This window comes from Megalobrama amblycephala, linkage group LG5 (assembly GCF_018812025.1).
Source record: "Megalobrama amblycephala isolate DHTTF-2021 linkage group LG5, ASM1881202v1, whole genome shotgun sequence".
NCBI lineage: Eukaryota > Metazoa > Chordata > Actinopteri > Cypriniformes > Xenocyprididae > Megalobrama > Megalobrama amblycephala.
Genome location: NC_063048.1, coordinates 24,785,243 through 24,792,799, shown reverse-complemented (window position 1 = coordinate 24,792,799; position 7,557 = coordinate 24,785,243).

Sequence of the window (7,557 nt, the reverse complement as noted above, 5' to 3'; positions counted from 1 at the left end):
TTTCAGATGCCCAATTACAGTCAATAACAACAGAGACTGTTCAAGTATTTTTTGGGATATTATGTGTGAATAATGACTATTTAGCTGTTTCAGTTTGTTATTTGACTAATAAATGGCAATAACATTTTTAGTTTTAAACAAATTTTTGATTTCTAAAATATTTGTGATCTCTTTTTATTATGACATGTAGTCTGATAAACTAAGCACTGTATGTTTTCATAACATTCAATTGCCATATTTGTTTGAAGTACACTGGGCAGGATGTGCAATAGCATTTTTTTATTTTAAAAAATAAAATTAGGATTTTTATCCGATTAATCGGGGGGGGGGGGGAATAAATATATAATAATCGGCCAGCTAATCGATTATCAAAATAATCACATCGCTGCCAATGATGCTCAGCCACAAAGATGCTGAGGTTGTCGGGCACGGCCCTAGTTCCCGAAGAAAATTCAGTCTTCTATTGATAAATTCGGCATTGCGTTCACATGCATTTATTAAAAAATTACTTTTGTCAAAAATGCCATGGGAATCTATGTGGACGTTTTATCTAAAAATGTTTATCATTAAGCTTAAATACCAAATCATGGTATGGAATGAAGATGTGAAAAACTTTCAACATCTAAGAATGAATAAGCATTAAATAATGACATTTCACATGAATAATGAAGACACCAGTCTTTCAACTGTACCTTTTATCAATGTTCTGTTCATTAATGCAAGGAAAATCATAATAAATCTGCAGTCGCTTCAGCTTCATTGGCTTTGTATCCATGTATTTTGTATAGAAAGAATGAAAGTAACTTTTTTGATAATACAACAAAAGAAAAGGGACTGCTGGCCGCTGGATCCATTTTCTGCCCCAATCCTCCACTCCAGCCTTTTCCCTCTTCTGTCCCCCAGAACATAATTCCTGCTGGTGTCTGTGTACCATCCCTTAGTAACCGCATAGAGAACAAGGCAACACAGTGATACAAAAAAATGCCAGGTCCCACTCTAAAACAAATCGTTCAATGATTCACAGTAATTAGTAGCATTATCTAAAAACTATTTAGTTCTTAGCATAGTCTGTGACAGGTCAGGAAAAGATCACGATGACAAGATGGAAAGAGGGTTTGTTCTTGGAAAACAGGCCAAAAAAGGAAGCAATAAGGACAATTCAGACTAATTGAATCTAGAGATCCATATATTTAGTGTAGTAGTCCATTCCTTTAGTGTTTAAAACCACACCTTCTAACTAGAGGAACGTCTATGTGACCAAGACTTATTCATTTTACTTAATTAAAATAACTTAATGAAAACTGAAGAGTTGCAAAGTGAAATCAACCCAAGCACCTGCACTTTTTTTTCAAAGCCTTTTTTTTCAAGATTTACACATTTCGATTAATAGTAAAATTCCATCAAATTGAATTTGCATACTATGAATTAAGAATTTTAAATGAGGAAAACAAGAGCTTAATAAAACATTTTGTATAAATCTTAATGGAACAAGGAAATGGACCATTTAGTTTATGTGATTCGCATTCATAAATTCAAAAGAATGAAAATATGTTTAAATTTAAGTTTAGGATTTATACAAAATGTTTTAAGCTCTTTAAATTAATTGAAATATGTAAATCTTGAAAAAAGGCTTAACTTTTTTTGTGTGTGTGCCCGTTTCACAACTGTATGCTGATTTAGCTTGAGCAATGCAAGCTGAGGAGAAAGAAAAAAAAAAAAACACCTTACAGTGAACAGCTACATAAAATCAAACCTCAAAATTTCATTAACAAAATGTGACGATGATAAATAGGTGGCAGTGATAAAGTTCACAGCCTACATTTTCAAGAAAATGTACCATACTTGCAACAATGACAACAAAAAGCCTTCCTGAGAGATGTTTGAAGCAGTCTTACATGTTGGAACAATAGGGTAAAAAAAAAACAAATGTGTTGTTAAAAAATCCAAATCCAATAAAAATCCAATAAAATTCCAAGTATGTTAAAAGGTTCCAACCACAAGCAAACTCAAGCGTTAAACATCTGTAAATGTAGTGCAACAATATTCGATACACCATTTTTATGACTTGCACCATTAGCAAATAGCTTTGAGCATTTTTAAGAGCTCATGATTTCCATAATTAAAACCCTGAACAACCAGCAATCATGCTACTGCTCGCCTGGCTGATCAACACAGACTCGCTTTAGCAACGCATCTATAGTAAGACAGTCATGCCTCTTTTTCCACAAGCCTGTTTAAAATGGAACAATTCAGAGACAATCAAGAAGGAGGGAACGGCACCTGGGTCTAAAGTTGCCCTGACACACCAAACCGACGCTCGACAGCCGAAGACTGACAAGTAGCACATCCGTTCTGCACCTGCGTAAGATGAAATGCCTTTCCATACCAGCAGGTAGCAGTAGCTGAACAGCCAATCAGAATGATCAGACGGCCCGACAGACCGACGAGCTCCGACGTTGATTCAACATGTCGAATAGGCCGAAAAAAAAGCCAACGAGGACCAACTTCAGCCGATGGTGCGGAACACACTGAGAAAACTTAGTCGGCCGACGAACAAAAACTGCCCGACGGCTGACCGTCGGCTTGGTGTGTTCCTGCCTTAACACAGCTGGTCCATGTGGCAATTATGTCAGGCAGGAAATCCAAATGTTTGCATATCATTCAATGAGACTTATCATTTGAAACACATAAGTAGGGCCCTATGAAATCCGTTTAATTTTTTCCCAAATTCCATTTTATTTTTTCCCAAATTCCGTTTTTTTCTGTTTTAATTTTTCTGGATTCCGTTTTTTTCCGTTTTATGTATTTTTGACTCCATTTTATTGGTTAAATTAAATTTTAGTAATCAAAACGCATGTCTAATTAATTGAAATAATGAATCTTGTCCAATTTACCAACAATTTAATTAAAGTTTAACAAAAAAATATATATATATTTTTAGGGCCCTATCATAAACGTTTTATTCCTTCCCCTCAAATTTTATTTTTACCAAATTCTGTTTTCTGGATTCCATTTTAATGGTTTAATTCCATTTTAATAATCAAAAAGCATGTCTAATTAATTGAATTCTTAAAACAACAATATTTATTAATTAAAAAATATATTTTTATGATTTTTTTTTCCAGAAGTACTGTTGTGTATTTAAATTTTTCTGGCAATCAAATGAACGCATACCATTTAATTTATCTTTTAATCATGAAATTAAACTTTTTTGTCAAACAATGTGCACAACAGAGCTTTACTGTTAAAATGAAAACATGGAAGAAACACAGATTATTGTTTAAAAATATATTTTAATAATTGTTAAATTAATTTATCTAAATTCAACAGTAATATGTTTCTGTCAAGTTAAATCGAACTTTTATTTTGACGGTTTGCCTAGAGCTTTGAGTTTCTTTGTGTTTATTTATGGCGGTAGTTTTCTCAAACAAATGCTGATGAAGTGACTTTCAGAGCAGCTCTGGAGATGAATTCGTGCTTTCATATAGTGAGGCGACATAGGACGAAAACACCGCGAGCGTTGCATGTGCTTCATCGTGCGAGTGTGTGTGAGGCGGTGTGAGGTAAATGAAACCGCGCTTCCTCATCATTCATTTCAGTCACACAGGCAGTGGCGGCTGGCCAATAGAGGGCGCTAGGGCGCCGCCCTCCCTGAACCACACACGCAAAATTATAATAATATAAATTATTTAAATGTATATTTGTATGATGTAATATATTAGAAAATCATCTGTGGAAAATATTTTTTTTCACAATCACCATATGTCCTCTGTGTGCACCATTCAATTTCAGCTGAGGGGCAATCGAGAAATCGCCCAAAGGAGGCGGGTCTTTGTAGAATTTAGTCAAATGCCTATTCAATATATAAATATATTCAAGATGTGACATAAAATTTAGCCAATCAGCGTCCTCAATTCTTATCTGCAATGGGCGATTTTTTTTGTCGCCCCCAAACTGCTCAAATGAGGGCTTGGCCAGTAGTGGCGCGATTCAATGCATTCTCTTTTTTTTTTTTTTTTTTATTGAAACAACAGTAGGGGAATACAAAGACATTTGAATATATAAAACAAATCAAAATTCTGTATCTTATATCACAAATCAATCATGTTTCTATTACATTAAGTATCCTTTTCAACAGTTTAGATGTCTTAACAGCTTTTCGATTGTTCTGTATTGATGTTAGAGAGTCATAAAAAATCTTCAAATCAGTGGAAAATAGTCTACTATTTGGTACAGTCGATATACATTTTGCTTTATGTATATGATATTTTCCTAATAGAATAAGAAGTTTAACTATATTATCCATTTCCAATAAACCAGTATCACAATCCATAAACAAGACCATTACATCAGTTATAGTGACAAACTTGTAAAATAAGTCAAAAAGAAAAATAGAAACTTGGGACCAAAATGTTTTTGTATAATTACAATTGAAAAATAAGTGTACAATTGTTTCAGTTTCTTCTTCACAAAAACTGCATAGTGGCGAAAACCCTTCTTTAAATTTACTAATAAAATTGTTACATGGATAATATCTATTTATTATTTTAAAGTGAGTTTCTTTGACTTTGTTAGGAATTACAAATTTATTTATATCTGACCACAAATTCTGAAAAACAAGGGAGTGATAATCCTGTTTCCACCTCACCATTGCCTTAGGTGAAACACTTTTTTCTTTGATTAATATTTTTCTGATATACATATTATTAAATTTTTTATCCCTAATGGAAAGGCCCTCAACAGTCAGAGCAGGAAGAGAACCAATTACAGGATTATAAATCTTTTCGTTTTTTATAAGATTTTTTTGTTTTAAGTTTTGGTGAGATACAATGAATGAGTTTTAAATATTCTTTAAAAGATATATTTGTCCCAAGATAATTAACTAAGTCATTATAATTATATAAGTCACCTGACTGATTTATTAAATCTGTAACAAAAATTAAGCCTTTGTTAAACCAGTCATTCCAAAAAATTGTTTTGTTTTTGAATAATATATATTGGTTGTTCCAAATTACACAGGAATGGGGAGAGAAATTATGTTTGTAGATTAATTTCCAGGCATTCAAAACTTGTTTGTGAAAATTGGACAACTTAATTGGGAGTTTAGTACATTTAAAATCACAGGTAAGTAGAAAATTAAGACCACCACATTCTTTGAAAATTAAATTGGGAATAAAGAACCATGGAAAGTTGTTATCACAAAGACAGTGCTTGATCCAGTTAATTTTAAATATATTATTGATAGTGTCAAAATCTAAAACATTTAGTCCTCCTTCTGATGAACTTCTGATTATAGTTTTCCTTTTAATACACTCCGTCTTGCCTCTCCAGATAAATTGAAATAAAATTTTATCAACTGCGGCACACATTTTGGAATCTACATAAAGAGACAATGCAGGATATACAAGTCTGGAGATCCCTTCAGCCTTGGAGGTCAATACACGACCTTGAATAGATAAATTTCTTTGGAGCCAACAGTTAAAAATATTTCTTGTTTTTTGTAATCTCTGCGAAAAATTCTCTGTGATTCTCTCTGAGGCTGATTTACTAATTACAATACCCAAGTATCTAACTACCTGTTTAACCTGTATTCCAGATATACATGAGTCTTCTAGTTGGTGTACAGCCATAATCTCACTCTTAGATTGATTCACAGAGAGACCTGAGGCATCAGAGAATAATTTGAGTGCCTCCAGAATCACAGGGACCTGATCTTTGTTTTTCAAAAATAAACAAGTGTCATCAGCAAGTTGACTTATAGTTAAAGTGAAATCTCCTATCTCAATACCTCTAACTTGGGAGCAATGCAGAGTGTAAAGATTTAATGTTTCAGCTGCTAATAAAAATAAAAACGGGGAAATAGGGCATCCCTGTCTAATGCCTCTTCGGATAACAAAACGAGAAGACGTACCACCAGATAAAGAAACACTACTTGAAATATTATTATAGAATGTGTGCATCATATTTGTAAAGGTTGGGCCAAAACCAAAGTGATTAAGGGCCTGATACATGAAATTGTGCTCAACGGTATCGAAAGCCTTACAAAAATCTAAAAACAAAATAAGAGCTTCCTTGTTTACTAAATCTGAGTAATCTAAAATGTCTAACACCAATCTAATGTTATTTGAAATACTTCTTCCCTTCATAAATCCAGACTGTGTGACAGATATGATTTCCTCCAAACAAGGTTTTAATCTGCTGGCAAATAGAGATGCTAATAATTTGTAATCCGAGTTAAGGAGTGTGATTGGGCGCCAGTTGTCTAAGTGCAAAATGTCTTTATTAGGTTTTGGAATTAGTGTAATTACTCCCTGTTTCATAGATTCTGTAAGTTCCCCATTTACTGCACACTCATTGAACACATTCAAAATAAACTCTCTAATATCTTCCCAAAAAACTCTGTAAAACTCAAAAGGTAAACCATCGGGTCCTGGGCTTTTGTTAAAAGGTGTTTTTTTAATGATATCATCCAATTCTTTCAATGACATTTCCTCCTCACAAAGGTTTTTACTATCTATACTTATGCAAGGGGTGAAAGGTTGTATCTTGTTAAAAAATATATCGCTTAAATCAGGGTTAAATGATAATGTATATAGTTTTTGGTAAAAATCTGAAACAAATTTTGAGATTATTTTGTCATCTGATATAATAGTGTCATCAATATATAAAGAGGAAGTTTTTTTAAGTTCGGCTCGTTTTTTTTCCAAATTGAAAAAGTATGAAGCGTTTTTTTCTCCGGCTTCTAGCCATTTGGCCCTAGATCTAATGAAGGCCCCTTTAGCCTTTTCTATATAGAAGGTGTCTAGTTTTTCTCTTAATAGGTATAAACGTTCCTTCTCTGAATCATTTGGATTGGCAAGACAAGTAATATGGTTAATTTCTTTTAATATAGATTCAAATTGTAATCCTTTTGATTTTAGAAGATCTTTACTAAATTTTATAGAAAACTTTCGACACTCATATTTAAACAATTCCCAATTTAAGGTATGAGAAATATTAGTATTTTTTTTAAAAGAATCAATTGATTCAATGCATTCTCTTTGGGTTCCGGGAGGTCTCGCACTAACGTGCTTTCGTCATCATACGTAACCTTAACTTGTGCTGCGATTGGTGGACACAAACATACTTCTATTAATATTTTTTTATGCTGAAGTGACATCCAGTAATTTCCTCAGTGCATTATTTACATTTCACAGATATATTCTCCATCTGCAAATGTTAGAAAGTCGAGAAAATATTTCCATTTTGCAGTCAGGCGTGGATGAGCCTTCAGCAAGCACAAACTTTCATGAACGAGCGCCGCCGCGCGCATGCGCGCCAAACAGACGGAGTTCAATCTGAGTAAAACACATTTTGCTAAAAATATTTGTAGTTGAAAATTCGTTTTTGTTGGCAAACATAATTATGCCATATGTAGAATTTCGAAAATACAACTAAGTGTATTTGTACGATAGCAGTAACTGTGTAAAGTGACTGTTGTAGGGCATTTAAATAGACTGTTTCGTGTATTTAACTTCTGCTTTAAAAAACGTTTTGTTTTTAGATTGTAAAGCTATA